The sequence below is a fragment of the Vulpes vulpes genome, chromosome 1, assembly GCF_048418805.1.
Source record: "Vulpes vulpes isolate BD-2025 chromosome 1, VulVul3, whole genome shotgun sequence".
NCBI lineage: Eukaryota > Metazoa > Chordata > Mammalia > Carnivora > Canidae > Vulpes > Vulpes vulpes.
The window spans coordinates 107,547,473-107,566,354 of record NC_132780.1 but is presented as its reverse complement, the minus strand read 5'-3'; the positions used below and the strand labels follow the sequence as shown (position 1 = coordinate 107,566,354).

Here is an 18,882-nt window from a genome sequence, read left to right as displayed (position 1 = left end):
AAATAATTAGGTTTAGATGAGGCAATGAGGATGGGGCCCTTATGAGGATTAATGCCTTTACAAAAAAGAAGAGAGACCAGAGCTTTCTCTCTCAGTCAGGTGAGGACATTGTTATAAATTAGCTGTCTCCATTAGACTGCTCATTTGTAGAATGGTCAGGAACACTATACTTTTAATTTAATCTTAAGATAGTGAGTTGGGAAAACAAAACATCATTTTTGTAAATTAAATAAATCAGAGACCTAATTATAGCAGACATCCATGAAAGGCAGAGAAACAAGTTTCAAGAAGCCTTGGAAATTCACCTTTGACTAATTTACCCTCCCTGCTCATCTCAAGACATGGTTATCATACGGTTTTTATCTCAATAGACATCTAGTTTAATCCAAATTTTAATTACCCATCCTTCACAAGAGGATTTCAACCAAGTTGTTACAACTGAATATTGTTAGAATTGGAAAAATCAAAATTTCTTAGGGAAGTTCTTATTTTCAGATACTGCAAATTACTAAAAAGTTTTTATCTCTTTCCTTTTTCTCAAACTATAGCCCTCAGGTGTAATAGCTGTGTTATATTCCTCTTGTTATGACGGGGAATATTCTATGTGAAACATATATAAAGGAGTTGGATAATAAAAATACATATTCTTAAAATACCTATCTAAAAGCTAACCTTAATTATATAAATGACCGGTTCAAATATATGAACAAGAATGTTGATAATAACCGATGCAATTTAATGAGTTGAAACATGATGACTTGAAGGAAACCAGAGCTAACGGTTAAACATTATAAGAGAAAAGTTAATCTGAATGACCTTAATTGGCATTACCTTTTTATTTACTTTAGGGGGTGCCAAGTTAAGAATGATTTTTAAATGCCATCAAATTTGATTTATTAAGACACACATGGTAAATCCATGCTTTGAAAATTTAGTGCTTTGAAATCAAAACCTCTAAAAAAGAATTAAAAATCTAACACCCTCTTCCAATGTACAAATATGTTTATTCATTCATTTGAGATTTTTGGAAATACTTTGATCTTAGTCTAGACTCTCTTCATTTATAATATCTGCAGCAGCTCTTTACTCAGTCTCTTGGACCAAAGCTGCTTCTTTTTCTAGTTGTTCTCTCCTTTAAACATCTAACACACTAGTCTGCTGAAATGCAACTAGTATCATGGCACCAACCTCAATAACTTACAGTCACATCCTATTACTTCTTGAAGCAGGTGTAAATGTTTCTTGACTTTCAAAATATCATGAAAACTATCCTTTTTTTTTTTTAACTTATCCAAACTCTACTTCCTCTTTTTAGGTCAATTATACCTCCACACATTACACATATTCTACTCATCACTTGCTCTGTGTTATTGTCATATAGAATAGCTTATATTTTTTATTCTTTTTTTAAAGATTTTATTTTATTCATTCATGAGATATAGAATAACTTCCATTTTTGATTTTTTTTTAAGATTTTATTTTATTCATTCATGAGAGAGACACACAGAGAGAGAGGCAGAGACACAGGCAGAGGGAGAAGCAGGCTCCAATGCAGGGAAGCCAATGTCGGACGTGATCCCAGGTCTCCAGGATCACACCCTGGACTGAAGGCGGCGCTAAACCACTGAACCACCCGGGCTGTCCCATTATTGAATTTTAAACTTATTTTCATTTTCTTTCAAAATCTGACCTTCTTCTTAAATCCACTCTAGGGCTTTCCTTTTATAAGCTTCTATTTTATTTATTACCTTTATTTTATTATTTAGAACTTGCTATTTTCTAATTTAAATATTTTTCTCTTTTAAGCAATTTACAAGCTATTTGAGAGCAGTTGTAGATCATTAATAAATAATCCTTTCATCCTACAGAGGTTTTCATGCACAAAACTCAGCAAACTTGCTTTGAAGAAAATATTTCTTCTTGGTTTAGGAGCTAAGTAGGTTAGTAAGACAAATGACAAAGAAAGTTTCTTTACTGGCCTGATAACCTTTTTTTTTTTTTTTAAGATTTATATATTTATTCATGAGAGACAGAGAGAGACAGAGAGAGAGAGAGAGAGAGAGAGAGAGAGAGGCAGAGACAGGCAGAGGGAGAAGCAGGCTCCTCGCAGGAGCCTGATGTGGGACTTGATCCCATTCCAAGATCGCGACCTGAGCCAAAGGCAGATGCCCAACCGCTGAACCACCCAGGTATTCCACTGGGCTGATAATTTAAGTGGAAGAAAGAATATGTACATAATAAGTTGTGTTAAAATACTTGTGTCAATTCTTAGACCAAATTCTTAAACAAGATTACAGATAGTAACAAAGAAGAAAGAAAAGAAATGAAAAGAGCAGTTCATGTTTTCTCTTTTTAGTATAATCACTGGGTTAATAATAATAATAATAATAAAAATAATCATCCTAGTTTCCAGTGGAAAATATAGTTCTACTCCATTTGAAATAAAAGTTACATAAAACAAACAATACTTGGGCAATTATTAGTCGAAATATTTAACAAAGGAAATTCTAGTTTTTTATATTAAATTATACCTAGTGCATTTGTTGTAATATTAAAGATAAAGCTTATCTTAGTATATTTAACGAGAGAAAACCTAGCATTTTTTGAAAGTACATAAACTTTGCTAACTGTACTGATCATTATTTGCTCTGTGACTCTAACCACATTGGTTCAAAGGATGAGAGTGCTAACACGAAACGGAAAAAGAGAAGATGGTAATCACTTGTAGGAATGTTTTATAAAAAATGAATTAGAATTATTAAATTTATTTCCAACATATACAAAGTTCAAATTAAAATAAAAACTCAATTTTTTTAACTACAAAAAATAATTTTTAACCATTACAAATGTCTAAAAATAGAATAGTCTATTATTTGATATGATGAGTTTATTGACTGAAAATATTTAAGTAATGATACTTCTAATTATTACAAATTAAAGTCTCAGACAATCTATAGTTGTGTACTCAATTATTAGTGCAGATGATAAGTGGTCATGTTCACTGAGGAGGTCAGAATTAAGCAAACAATTTACAAGACTTGTTGATTATAGAAAACTTATCATATGCCACATTTGTTGAAACTCACAATAATCTTTAGAAATAAAAGAAAGTAAAGGTGAAAGAGAGATAAAACAAAAAGAGAGAGGAGAGAGAAAGACAAGAGAGACAGAAAAAAAAGAGAGAGATTTAGTAGTTTTTCCAAAGGTACATAATTAGATAGATGTAACTAAGATATGGACACTGTTGGTCCAATACCTGACGCCAAATCCTTAACCTCTATTCCATACTAGGCTATATGTGTGAGATATGATAGGTAGAATGGAGACAAAACCAAAGGTGATAAAGAGAAAAAGTTCAGTACAACAAAAGCAGACTCCTCTTATTGGAAAGAATTGAGAAAAAATTATTGTAAATTATATTGGAGCCAGATTATCAGTGTAGAGCAAATGTCCTAGCACTGCAAATGTCAAAGTTGTTTATTATGTTTAGGAGTTAAGCTGCTGTATTTTGCACAGTGTGAAACATATGGAGATTTTTCAAGAAAAGTGTCATGTACTAGTTATTCAACTGAGACTTAACAAAAACCAACATACCACTGGGAAAACTGTATCTTAAATAAAGCAAAACTGCATACCAGTGAGCTTTAAATGAAAGAAGGTACAAGTCCTGCCAACTCCTCAGGTGTAAGAACAATAAGAAACCAGTATGAACCAAAAGTGAAAGCAAAATGGGAATGCTGACTTCCTGAATACTAAACTTCACTTGTCCACTGACGCTTTGCCACTTTTAATTTTGTCAGAATTGATTTTCAACTAGTTTCTCTTTCAAGACATAGCAATGCCCTTGGATAATCGTTGGGTTCTACATTTTAAAAGATTGAAAAATTAGACTATAAATTTAAGCTCTAGTTCTAAGACTTTCTATAACTATGTGACTTTGGACAGGTTGAGGAGCCTCTCTAGGCCAAATTCTTATGGTAAGTTCTTATCTCCTAGATGAGGAGATTCATATGTATTATTTATATGAAGTGCTCAGCACACATTGAACATAATAATAACTCATTATTTTCTTTTGATTTTCATTTTTCTTAAGACCTTCAAAATTAATAAGTGACAACTGATCCATGGATAAATTTTGTAATTAAGGGAAAGATATTGACAAAAAACAATTTCTAAAAGTAAGATTTCAACCTCAGGAGTTAAACATACTGGTCAAAATACTAGTTTTATCAAGGGAATAGTGTCGCTACTTTCATCATATTGTTGAAAGACAAATGAATTTGCCTGACAGTGTCTTCTCTAAAACCTTAGCATAAATAATTTTACTTTGCTACCTCTCTGTGAAGTAGATATGAAATAGAAGGTATCACTTTTATTTTACAATTTAGCATGTTAATATATATATACATATATGGTTCTAGAAAAGTTAATAATAGAAAAGAATCAGAATTCAAATCTTCAGATTTTTAGTACAGTATCTGTCTGGAACCTTGTGAATTTTGTCATGTTCAGTATGGACAAGACCAATGGAAGGTCCATATAAACTCTGGAATTTTTATACAATTGGAATAATTCCAGAAAAAATAGATCCATAACTTTCTCCCCAAAAGATAATTTGGGACTGTATGAATAATTATTGTATTAGTATTATTTTTAAATGACTAACTCAGAAGTACAAGCCCAAAATAGGGAGATAGCAATATTTCCAATTTAACAGCACAGACTCAGGAATCAGACTGTCTATATTTAAATACTGAACTCTGTTGCTTTAGGCAAGTTACTTAATTTGTCTAATTCTTAATGGCCACATTCAAAACACAGCACTATCTACCTTATAGGGATGTTTTTGAGGATTTAATTAAATGGTGAATATAAAGACCCTGACACTGAATAAGGTTTTAATACATATTAACTATTACTATTAAAAATTAACATATTATTGAATATACTTCTTCCAAAATAATTAAATTATTGTTTAAAGACTTTTACTAGTCTTTGCAGTCAAGTTTTAAAAATGAAATTTGAAGAGGGCCTAAGTGGCACAGTTGATTGAGCACCAACTCTTGGTTTCAGTTCAGGTCATGATCTCAGGGTTATAAGATTGAGCCCCATGATGGGCTCTGGACTCAGTGCAGAGTTTGTTTGAGATTCCCTTTCCCTCTGCTCCTCCCCTTGTATTCTCTCTCTCTCTCAAATAAATAAATAAATCATTAAAAAAAAGAAAATTAAAATGAAATTTTCAAAAAATGAAATCTCACACCAGGGTTCATATTTCTTTTACTATATATTTCTTTCACTATATATTTCTTTCAGTGAAGAAGATAAACTTTTAAAACAATGAGTTAACACAGGCACACAAATTAGAAAACATATTCAAAAGCTGCCTGTGGTCTTATAGAGACATTGATGTATATCAGTGGAAGGCCAGTGTTCTCCTGATCATATCTTTTGTTTAGATACTTGGTATATTTCTCCAATAAGTACTTAAAATCAGAACTCAACACAGCAATAGAAAAAGGATCTGAAGCTTCATAGGTAGGACACTCAAAAGGGAAAACTCCTAGAAAGAATGATTTGTTAAATCTGGAAAGAGGAGGAAAAAGTAGACTTCTCATGGAATTAGAGAAAGCTATTAAGGTATATGTAGCAATAAGACTCTTCATTATTGCTTCAGTAGCAATTTTATTTCATTTATTTATTAAGTCAAAAAAATACAATTCAAACAGTGGAGAGAATTATATCTCTACTCTGTCAGACAAAACTGTCTTTAACACATACAGTCAAAAGCAAATACTATGCAAATGACTTTATGGCTGCATCCCAGAGAAGAAATACTTGGACTCCGTTTGTCTCATATAGAGGTCCAGTAAGAAGCTAATAATCTTTTAGGAGATGTGTCATTCCAGGGCCTCTCAAGAGGCCCAATTCCCAATTCCTAAAGGACTTGGAGACAATGTAGTAACATTTTAACAATTCTCTAGGTGATTCCTAAGTGAAAGAAACATGAGGAGGGTTTCTGTAGTCTCATTAAATAGGAACTTGAATGTGAACAGCAATGGGAGAATGAAGAAGCCTTAGTTCTCGATGTCAAGAAATATCTAGAAAAAGAGACTGGGGAGAGGTAAACCAGAAAGTAAAGTCCTCAGACAGACTTGGAAATCAATTGATCACAGAAACACTCTCTCCAATCCACACAAAAATCTTTAGTCAGAAAAGGAAGCCTTAATAATCTCAAAATATTTCAGAGGGAAAAATACTCAGCTATTGGCTGAGAGTTAATCTATTCAGACACTGGGGCAACTTCTAGCTAACCATTGTAAAAATAATAATAATAAGAATTATTAGTGACATTTAATACCTGCATACTATAAGGGGAGAGATTCAATAAATTTAAATTACAAAAGTAATAAAATAAAAACTAAAACTTCAAGTAAGAAAAAAGGAAGAATCTGAAGCTGTTACATTATATTATCTAACATATCCAGCTTTCAACAACAATAAAAATTACAAGGCATACTAAGACACAGAAAAGTTGACCCACACCCAAGAAAAAAACAGTCAGTAGAAAATGTCTCTAAGTGGATCCATAAATTGGATTTAACAGACTTCAAAGATGCTTTTATAAATATATTAAAGGAATTAAAGAAAACTATATTTAAGGAGTTAAGGAAAAATATAATTGTAGTGATTTGTCAAAAGGACTTCCAGTAGAGAAACATAAACTATATAAAAAAAAAGAAAATTCTAGTACTTAAATAAACAAAAACCAAAATAATGGAAAAACATTGACTACCTAGATTTACAAGCAGAACATAAATGCAAAAGCACAAATCAATTAACTTAAAAGTAGATCAGTAGAGATGGCTGGAGTCTTGTTGAGACATATTGGCTGTCATTGTCTCTGTGCCCACCTTATCAGAAATGCTGTTCCTTTGGGAACTATGGTCAAAGAAGAGATGGAGAAGTTCTGGAAAAGTAACGCTAGTTTAAACTGTCCTCTGTCTCCACATATCACTATCTACAAGTGATCTCTTCCTATGGCAGTATCCATTTGCCACTGTGGTACTGGTATGGCGTTGAGTAGAGGGGTCTCTCTTTTTGGCTTGTTGGCCTTTTTTGGTCCCTGGGAGCTTTGCATCTCATTTGGAATTGTAAAGTTTGTGTGTCTTGGGGCATCGCTAGTTTACACAGCCAAGTTTGCGCTTTTCTTCCCTCTCATGTATCACACCTGGAATGGGATCTAACACTTGATGTAGGACCTAGGAAAAGCCCTGAAGATTCCCCAGCTGTATCAGTTGGGAGTGGCTGTCTTGGTTCTTACTGTATTGTTCCTTTAGGGCTGACAGCCACATTAAGAGCTGAAGTTCCCATCACTGTCTTCCTATAAATAATTCACTGACCTATCTTCCTTTTTGTTACTCTCTGCTCCAGCCAGGGCAAATTTCTCCTGATTTATTCAGACCTTTTTGTGCTTGCACATCACCTTGGTGCTCAGTAGCACAGAGTAGCTAATAGAACCATAGCAGTGGAAAAGGATCCAGTTTCCCCCTTATTTCTAAAGATGGAATGACTAAAAAGTTCTCTTTTCTTGCTCCCAGCTTGTAGCCTAATATGGGCCTAGAAACCCACCTACTCTCTCCATATTTGGCCTTGGTTTGTGCTGATGGTCAGTTTTTGGCTCCTCTTTCCTGAAACAGTGGAAACAATGCCAGCTTTATGGCCTCTGCCACTGAGGCTCATGGTGGGGCTTTGGGTGTCACTGCCTATGGGCTGCTAGCTTAAAGGACAGTTCTCTTCATTGGTCAGAGCTCAGGGTCTTCAGCATCTACACAATTAAAAAGAGGGATGGGGTAGAGGAGAATTATCCTGTGCCAGGTAGAGGGAGATAAACAGGGTCAGGTGACTCTCAAAACAGGTGCTTAAATAGCTTCTAATGCAAAAGGATGAAACAGAAATTATCATTGAACTTATTAAGGACTATTTCTTTTTCCTGCATTTCTGGAAAAATAAGCCCCTTTTTAAACTCAAATTCATGTGACTGAATGCTTTTCTGAAATTTATTTAAAATACTCAAAAATAAAAAATAAAAAAAAATAAAATAAAATACTCATTTTGACTTTAAAAACAAAACCAAAAAAAAAAAAAAAAACCCAAAAACAGATCAATAGAAATTATCCAATATAAAGAACAGATTTTGTAAAACAAACAAACAAACAAAACTTAGATAAAAATGAACAGAGATATGTGGGACAACATCAAGCTGACCAATGAATGTGCAACTGATTTCCCAAGGAGAGAGAGAAGAAAAATACAAAAACATTGAATAATTCATGGTTAACCTATTTCAAAATTTGATTCTATTTAACTTCATGTAGGAGAAACAAAATATATCAACAGCCAGACCAACAATAACAAACTGCTGGAAGACAAAGAGGAGATTATTAAAGCTGTAAGAGCAAAATGATTCACTCACTAATGGAATAATAGCAATAATATGATTTACCACTGACTTCTTACCAGAAAAAAGAAAAGACAAGTAACAATGGAATAAAAAGTAGCAATTAAAATGTTGAAAGGAAAAAAAGTCAATCAAAAATTTTATATCCAGTAAAACTGCTTTTCAAATGAAGGCAACATATATGCTCTGATAAACAAAAAAAGAGAGCATTTGTTAGTAATTCTGATCCATGAGTTAAAACTATAGAGATTTTAAATATACAAACAAAGCCTATGCTACTTTTTATATCTGCCTTACTAAAAATTATACAAAAAAAGTACATAGTTTAGGTGTTCATTTATATATAGTTATTATTCATCATCAAAAAATTAAGTATGAAAGATCACCTACAATTTGATAGAGATCTGTGACAAAAAGGAAATCATAAAAAAAGAAAATCATAACTATTATTAAGCTCACAATGATGTTTTATTTTTTTTTAAAGCAAGACTGTCTCAATTAAGAAGGCAGCACACTTTTCTTTTATCTTGGTATAGTAACAATTAGCCTGTGGTTTGGCAGCTAATCTACTGACTGCACATTGAGTAGCATTGCATACAATTCCATTTATGAAACAAATTTTTTATTTTTTATTTTTTTATTATTTTTTAATTTTGTATTTTTTAAATGTTAGAATTTGTAATTAGAAAAGCAGTAATGTAATGATATTTATTGCATTGGTATTTATTTACTGATGATTTGAATTATAATCTAATAAACTTTTATCTAATAAAATGGATAAAGTCTGAGTTTCACTTCTTTAATATTTTTCAATTTTTTATTATACTAGTTTCTGAACTTCATCCCAAGATAATAGTGAAATATTTGTGAGTCTATTTTTAACTCAGAAAAATCTCTTTACTTCCTAATCACTTACATTCTATTTCCCAAATTATATAAGTTATAATAAAAATATTCTCCTTTCATGTCTTTTCTTTAAGTTATTTTTTTTGCAACTCAACCAGATTTTGTGAGGTCTAACGATTAAGTGAGATCTCTGATTACTGCATTTCCTTTTGAAAAACAAATGGTGAAGAACTTAGTGTCAGATTAATTTATGTTTTGCATATCTGAAATTAAGATGATTCTACCCAGGTAAGTAAAATTTAAGGTTGAATATTCAGTTAGAAGTTTGCTTTTTATCCATCATTAATTTATTTTTATGTGTGAGTCCTCATTAAATTGTAGGTGTTTTTGGTTCTAATCTTACACACATTTTACCAACATTTTGGAAGTAAATACTCTTTTCTTTTTTTAAGATTTTATTTAGTTTTTCATGAAAGACACAGAGAGAGAGGCAGAGACACAGGCAGAGGGAGAAGCAGGCTCCATGCAGGGAGCCCAGTGTGAGACTCGGTCCCGGGTCTCCAGGATCAGGCTCTGGGCTGAAGGCAAGTGCTAAACCACTGAGCCACCTAGGCTACCCTGGAAGTAAATACTCTTAAACCACTCTGGGACTAGCATATGCAATATCTTCCTGTAATTTGACCACAAATTTTTACTGAACCACAGCTATAGTTTTACCCTAAACTCCCTCTGGCATTTTGAAGAATAGTGTTTGACTGCTGGCCTCAAGAGACTAGCATCAGGCTCTAAGTACAGAATTTCATAATATGGCTGTGGTTTTTAAGAAGTAAATATAAGAAACACTATAACTTCAAGAATTCTACAATTGCGTAGTGTGACCAGGTACACACATATGAATATATGGTAAGTAGTAAATATGTGTGACACAAATAGAAAATTGACTGGCATATTAACACACTAACAATGTATCACAGACATACTAAAACATTTGGTAAATTCATTAGAGAAGCTTCCAGAAAGAGGTATGAAATGAAGAAAGAAATTGCATGAAAACAGAATTAAGTGTGGAATGTTGGGTCAACTGTGAGAAAATAAATCTGACAATATTGAATAAGAGCTCATTAATATGAGTAAAGAAAAAAGTTGTTTTCACCTTCTAATAAACAAAGTTAAGCTGTCATAAATCAACCTATTAATCTGCTCAAATCTTACTGAACTTCAATACTTTATTATTACATTGTTATTATTTCTTCAGTGTTGATTTCCACTTAAAATATATGCCATGGTCTAAAAGAGCCATGTAAAAATTGCTATCCTAATCCCTAAACCAGACCAGTGAAATTATATTGTCTAGAAGTTCTTAATCTAGGTAAAGAGAAACTATGTTACGTAACTGAGAAAGCTTGCATGAATGTAGAATCAAGGGCAAAGACTACCATGTAACTGGGGTGGGGGCAGTAGGCACAAATTAAACCATGAGCAAGAAGGAACAAGAGAGGTTAGAAGAAAAATAAAAATGAGACAGAGAACTGAAGAACAGAAATCAACAGACTTGAAATCACAAAGAGAGACAGTGAGTTTTTAATTCTTCAAGATCTCCTTCTACATTTCTACTCTATGTCAATTGATCTGTCTCTTCTCCAAACTGAAATAGAACTTATTCAAATTACTTTTGACACTAAATTATCCACTGCCTTATAACCTCTTATTTGTGAATTTTATTTGAAGTTTAAAATTTTTGTGTTTATTTATATAACTTGCACTTTTAGACATGTGTCTCAAACTGAAAAAAAAGTGCGTTGTATTTTTTCAAATTTTCTATTGTTTCCGTATTTTAGAAATGCAAAGTCATTACTCAGTTGATTTTAATACTGTGAAAATTTCACAAAAACTATGGACCCAGTTTGCTATAAAGTTTCAATTTCTATTCCTGCAGATAATGAGTTGAGGATTTCCTGTTGCACTGACTTAAAATATAGTAAAAGTAGACAAAGAGTCTCATTATTTACATTTACAAGATACAATGAGTAAAATAAAGTATGCATAGATCTAATGGTTAATTTTCAAAGTTCAGATTCCCCATAAAACATAAAAGTCATGGGTGGGATCTTCCAAAAAATATCAATTTATTATTTTTTTAAGATTTTATTTATTCATGAGAGACACACAGGGAGAAAGAGAGAGAGAGAGAGAGAGGCACAGACACAGAGAAAGAGAGAGAGAGAGAGGCAGAGACACAGGCAGAAGGAGAAGCAGGCTCCATGCAGGGTGCCTGACATGGGACTCGATCCCAGGTCTACAGGATCACACCTGGGCTGAAGGCGGTTCAAAATCGCTGAGCCACCCGGGCTGCCCCAAAAGTTCAATTTCATTTTTTTATTTTTTATTTTTTTAAGATTTTAATTTTAAATTACTATGTTGAGACTATATGTTTTCAGAACCCTGGGCTCATGACCTGAGCCGAAGGCAGACACTTAACTGACTGAGCCACCCATGAGCCACAGACTATATGTTTATAAAATATTACAAATTCTACCCCTTGAACAACTTGCTGTTTTGAGATTCAGCTATCAAAAGACCAACTCCTGTTCTAGACAAAATACAGGGCTTATGAGAAGAAACACTTAGAACAAAATTTCTTTAGTCTATCATCACAAAGTTATTTTGAACAGGTGTGTTTATAATCACAGGAAACTAAGAAAATCAATCTTAAATACCAAACTCACATTTTCACCCCTGAGGAACATGGGGCTTGAATATAAAACATAGAAATTTTGGCAGGAAGAGGTCTTGTTAAAGCATCTTATGCACCTCCTGTGGACATTATCTCCCTATGACACTCCAGTCCCCTTATTTTGTTATTGTCTCAAGGCACATTATAAAGACAACAAAATAGGCATTTACAGGGCTAGAGTCTCTTGTGTGGCAGCAAAGTACATAATCAAGCAGCCACAGGTGTACACCACATGAAGTGGTAAAATGTGATTTGTAGAGATTTAATGACAAATATGTCTCCATAAGTCTCCATTCCAGGTTGTGCCCTCCATCTGTTCCACAGGTCTTCATCTGGTTGCATCTAAAAGAAGTAAAATATCTTCATTTTGAGATCTAAAGAGTAATCTAAAAATTAATTAGTTTGATAAAAGGAAACAAGGGATTTATTGTGATTAAAATATTAATAAAGTTTGTTACTTGTCAAATTGATTTAAAAATGCTTCCTACTTATTGTATCATAATGTAAAACCTGACTACCATTCCAAATCAAAAGATAGATTCATTGGTTAAAATCAGTATTAACAATGTCTTCTCCACTTAAGAGATCAATGCAGTTTTGCTTAAGTCTTTATCTTATCCCTTTGATGGAAACAACAATGGAAGTAGAATGCCTTTTCAGATATTTAGGAAGTTCTTTCCTAAAATAAAGCATATATTTCTGCTTTGATCATTTCATTGTGAAATACTGACATTTTTAGATAGACTAAACATTTTGGCTGATTGTGGCAATAAATAGAGAATAGAAGCATGAACCAAAACTAAATTTTATATCCAGACCATGAATGTGAAATATCTGGTTATTACTCAATGACAGTTTTGTCCTTCTGGCTTTAGATTCCAACAACATTTATGGGTTAGGGTTGTTATTTGGAACTCTTCCATGGCTGAACATGGAGTCAATAATAAGACTCATATTGCCAGGTAATGTCCTCCTCCTTTACCTCATATTCTAAATTGTATTTATAGTTTAGTATTTATTTTTTCCTTAGCTTACTCATAAACAGTTTATCTCACTGAGTTAAATTTTATTTTATAAAAGCATATGAATAGTTTCATACTCTGATGGTCATTCATTTATATGTCTTATCTGTATGCAAGATACCTGATGAAAATCATCTGGAGTTGAAGAGATGGTGGTTAGATATGAAGAGCATGCTAGTACTTCAAATCCGGACTTTGACACTGACTCAAAGATCTTAGTAGGTAAAATTTTGCTTAGCATAAGAAAATGAATATAGCTAACATTTTAAAAAATACTATTTTTTTTCTTAGAGAAATAAAAAAATGCCATAATTTCTCTTGCCTTAAAAATTTAAGAACCCATTCAATAAATATTATTAGTCCTCAAGTTTTAAATTTCATCTTAAGGACAATGGAATGGGATAATAGAAATAGAATGAAGAAAAGCATATATATATATATATATATATATATATATATATATGGTTTATATATAAAATTATAACAAAAATTATGTATAGTCTGGGTCAAATCAGAAACCATATCAATAATATGAACATGGGGAATTCAATATTGAGAACTCTTAACTAGTAAATAATAAAAATATTAAGAACGGTTAACTAGTAAGAGGTGATTACTAAATAGGATGTACAGAAGTAGAAGATGTAGGAGTACAGTAATAACAAATGCATAAAGTCCTTCCCACATCTAGGGATGAGGAAAAGGAAATAAGACCTTTCTTAGAAACTTAAAAACTTATGATAGGGTGCAGACTCATAGTCTGGGATTAAGCCCTATTTGGAGAAAGTAGGGGAAAGGGACACTCAAATTGTGACAACCAAACTTCCTGAAGCACATGGGTCAACCCCTCAGGTGATGCAGAAACTTGCCAAATGTATGAGCTGTAGTTGGTCTACAACAGAAGCCCACTGGATGGCAGAGAAACCCACTGCAGTGTTTGGACTTCGTCTGGTTCACGGCAGCCTCTGAGGTTAACACTACAACATTCTACATTCCACATTCCAATCTATCACTTTTCAAGACAAAATAGTTCAACCCCTTCATGCGGGCCTAGTTTTGCAATCTGTTTCTAGACAAAGGTTAATATCAATATGATGTGGCCAGGAGCAATATCTAGGTCTAGTATATGAACACAAGGGAAGAAAAGTTTGATCTGCAGCTAATAGTCACAATTTTGTCTCATTCTACAGAGACAGGAATTCACATTCCATACCCATCTTTATACAAATGTTTGAATTTCCATCAAACAATAAAAACAATTCATATTTTCACTTAACAAAATATAATTATTCTTTGTATAAGGGATGAAATTCTCATCTGCCCCCAAAATGAAGGTGCAAAGTCCAACTGCCATTGTATCCCACCACTATATTAGTTAATAGTCAAATTCATTCACCATATTACCATTTCACAATTTTACTAAATGTTTGTTATGTAAAGAAAAAAAATCAAGGTTAACCTCCAATAACTTGTATATAAAATCAGAGGGAAGGGAGAGATGAAAATAGATAATGTGTATAGAAATAAATATATACACCCAATAAGCAAATTATATCTATATACAAATCTACCACAGTCCTCATTTCTGCAATTGATCACGATGCTACATTTGATATCTGCAAATTTATTATTCTGCTGCTGATTTCATATTTTATGTGTTTCAGCCAGAACAGAGTTAGTGCCCTTTAATCAGGTATGATGATTCAAACTCTTAATTTCTGAAAGATTTGGGTCCTTAATAGTTTTCACTTCTTTGACCGCTCTAGTTTTATTTAATTATCTTTACATTGTGCAGACAAGTATTGAGTCTGTTCTCTTAAATGTGTTCCTACTGTGTGGAAACATAAGTTATCTATTGATAATCAATATTAATCAGTCAGCCATTAGAGTAAACTTTTTGTCTGTTAGTTCAGTTAATATAGATCCCAGAATTGGTAGCAAGCTTGTTTTCCAATTCAATAGTACCAGGGTTGCCTACCTATGAGGAAGCATACCTTTCTTGAGGACTAAGTCCATTTTACAAGTGGAGCTCAAAGTTGCCAGATAAAAAGCAAAAGTTCCTTCAAAAATTTATAAAGCCATTCCCATGGCCACCCCTTGGTTTCCTGGTTCTTGTATTATGACTATGGGATTGAAAATATCATATAATGGTCTCTGATTCAAAGCATAAAATCCATCCTAAGCAAGATTCCCATCCTTTCAACATAATTGTCTCCCAACTAACGTCACAGTTAAATCTTCAATAGGCCAGCCAATTCTTTGTATGAGGTAGTTGGCAAATCCATTTATTACATGAGCATGTGCTGAAATTCTCCTAATAAAATTGGGTTTAGGAGCCAATAACCTAAGCCCATGTCTTTCCTGAACACATACTCTAAACCTCTATACATCCTTGAAATTCCAGTTTTCTGTAGAACTCTTGTGGACCAATCAATGGGTTTAACAAGAACAAGTTAAGTCAGTTTGGATGTGTTTTTACTTTAAAAAATTTTTAAATTTATCATAATCTTCAAAAACCTTTATATTCTTCTTTGTATTCTACATTATAAAATATCCACAGCTTTCCCCCTTAGAATAGTTAATGTATAGTTTAAGCTGCCTCTACACTTATAAGCTCCACTTCTTGGTGTCAAGTCTTTTTTTTTTATTTTTACTATTACAAAAAATTATTTAACAAAACAGCTCAATATGAAAATGGACATGAACTGATTTCTATATTGTATCAAAATATATTGTATGAAGAGGGGTTAGGTGGAGGCAGTTCTTCCAGTGAACACCTCCATTGTTTACACTTGTTCCAAGGCTTCTAACATGATAATACTATTCCTTGTATTACCACCATTCCGATAGTGTTCTGTTGCCCACTCATTGCCACCTCCACACATACATCACAAGATTCATAAAGGGATCGAACCCCCGCAATATTCCTTGGACGTGGCTGCCACCATTTAATTTCAGTGATAATTTCTTGTCCGTAAACTTTTACAACTTGAGAAGGTAAGCTTTCCTCATGGCATCTACTGGATGAGCTCAAAGATGCCTCCAAACGGAATTCATGTCACCTCTTATGCTCCCACAGTATTCCCCTTGGTATCAAGTCTTAAAAATAATAAAGATTGAAAATTCTATGTGATGAGTATCATGCTAGGTCATCTCTAATTGCCACAAGAAGTATGACTCAGCTGGTATAATCAGTATACCACCAGTCCCTTGGAAGATACTAGGTAGATATATCTGAACAACATATTCCAACCCAATAAATGGAATTTTGTCTCCAGAATTTATAATGTAGATCCTACCATGCATAATAACTTTAGTTTTTTCACATCCTTTATGTAGATGGCAAGAATTTGGCTGGAATGATATATTGTTGTGCATGCATGCACACACACACACACAGAGTTTTGTTATATTGCACACATCCTTTATTATACTCTCTTCTATTTAATTTCTGCCAAAAAATGGATTTTGTACCATTGATTGGTGAATGGATAAAGAAGATGTGACATATATACACAATGGACTGTTACTCAGCCATAAAAGAAGAATGCAATCCTGCCATTTGCAACAACATGGATGGAGCTAGGGAGTATAATGCTAAATGAAATAAGTCAGAGAAAGACAGGATTTCACTCATATGTGGAATTTATAAAACATAACAAATGAACAAAGGGGGAAAAATGGAGAGAGGGAGAGACAAACCAAGAAACAGACTCTTAAGACAACAAATGGATGGTTATTGGAGGGGGGATTGGTGGAGGGATGGGGTAATAAGGGATGGGAATTAAGGAGTATACTTGTAATGAGCACTGGGTGATGTATGGGATTGTTGAATAACTATATTGTACATGTGAAATTAATAAAACATGTTATGTTAACTAACTGGAATTAAAATAAAAACTTTTAGAAAATGAAATTTTTGAAGGGATTCCTGAAGGCTTGTTACTCAAAAGTGATGTTCTTAATTATATCTTTTATGAATTCCTTCTAAAATAGAAATGCTATTAAAACTTGATTACTTTAAGTCTATGCCTTCAACAACTTGTCTAAATCTAGTCTTTCTAATCTATAGCAGCAATGGTTGTACACAGTAGAACAGCAAGTAATCTTTCTTTTTCTATAGCATGATGACATTGTCTGGGTTGGTGAAACCAGTTTCACACTGATTTTATATCCATGCTTGCTTTTGCTATCTTGCCTTACCAGGTGTTCAAAAAGCATATGCAACATTATCTCAGTTTATGCCATTTGCTGACTTGTGTGTTTTTTGTTTGTTTGTTTGTTTGTTTTGCCCTTATGATACAGAGTCTGTCTCAGTCAGGCTACTACTGGGTTTCCAGGCACAACTGCTATACTGGTAAGAGAATACAGATCTTTTTCTTTGTGAGGTATTTAAACTTTGAATACACATTGAACTAGTAACTCCAGTCAATAGTCTCATAAATGTTTGCCATGGCACAGTAAAGATCAGGAGAAACTTTATGGGAATGTCAGTGTGAATTCACTTTTGTATCACTCTGAAGGTGACTCAGTAAAATCTTTACTTTCAAGAGGATGAAACATGAGTAGGCAAAAATAAGTGCAATTGTTGACAAGTTATAAATGTTTTGAGAGCATTGAGCAGCATGTAGGAGAATTTTTCCAGACAGAGTTATGTCCAGGAAAAAGGAAGTTACTAAAGTGTTTTAAATGGATTTTAAGGGAGAATAAAACTTAACGGTTTAGATTTAGGTAACTTCATAGAGCATGCTTTTGAGCTATCGCTAATTATTTATACCTGCAACAAAGAAAAATGAAAAAAAAAAAGTATTCTCAATGACTGGACTAAAAAAAAAAAGGTAGGTAACTCTAAAAAAACACACATTAAGATTCCCAAAGCAGGGTGCCTGGGTGGCTCAGCAGTTGAGTGTTTCCCTTTGGCTCAGGTCATGATCCCAGAGTTCCAGGATCATTACCCGCATCAAGCTCTTTGTGGGAAGCCTGCTTCTTCCTATGCCTATGTCTCTGCTTCTCTATCCGTGTGTGTCTTTCATGAATAAATAAATAAAATATTTAAAACAAAACAAAACAAAAAACCCCAAAGCATTACTCTTGTGAATACCTTGCATAAACTGAACCTAAATATTCATGTGATCTATTAGTCCACCATTTGTGGGATACACACTATGATTTCCTTACACTACAGAAATTCATGTGGAATACTTCATAATTTAATCAGTTATTTAATTTTAGTTACCAAATCCAGAAAAGGGGCAGAAGAAACACATGAGAATATTCATGAAAAAAAAAAAGTAGCTGTATTACCCAAAAAAAACCACACATTTTCAAATCAACTAATTCAAGAACAAGAGGCTTGTTGATGCTGACACTTGGGTGGCCAACCACGGACAGACTCAGCTTGGCACCTTACCTAAATTTGACTATGTTCTTTTGTGAACATAAGACTCAGCTGGGGTTTATCTACTCCAGAATGGATTCAGATAGGCGGAACTGCAGATCTGTAGGTTCTGTTCTATTCTGTATGTGTCTCATCATCTTGGATCAACAAATCAGCCAGGGCATGCTCTCTTCATAGTAGTGACAAAAGCACAAGAGACCACACAGAACCACATGAGGTTCTTAGATTCTTAGATAACACTGTCAGTGATCACTACATGCCATTAGTTCAAGCAAGCCACATATGGCCAAAAGTCATAAATCAAGGAACTGAGAAGGATACTAGACCCATGCTAAGACCATTCCAAGGGTAAAGTCATAATTTAATCTACCCAGAGTCAGGCAATGTCAGAAAGGGAGAATTAGTGATAAGCATGGTAATATCT

At 33.3% G+C, this 18,882-nt stretch overlaps 2 pseudogenes; one reads left to right on the top strand and one right to left on the bottom strand.

The window, feature by feature from the left end:
- Positions 1–6,860: 6,860 nt before the first annotated feature.
- On the top strand, positions 6,861–7,337 carry LOC112913678 (succinate dehydrogenase cytochrome b560 subunit, mitochondrial pseudogene; annotated as a pseudogene).
- An 8,509-nt stretch (positions 7,338–15,846) lies between these two features.
- Positions 15,847–16,072, bottom strand: LOC112913759 (small nuclear ribonucleoprotein G pseudogene; annotated as a pseudogene).
- Between the last annotated feature and the right edge of the window lie 2,810 nt (positions 16,073–18,882).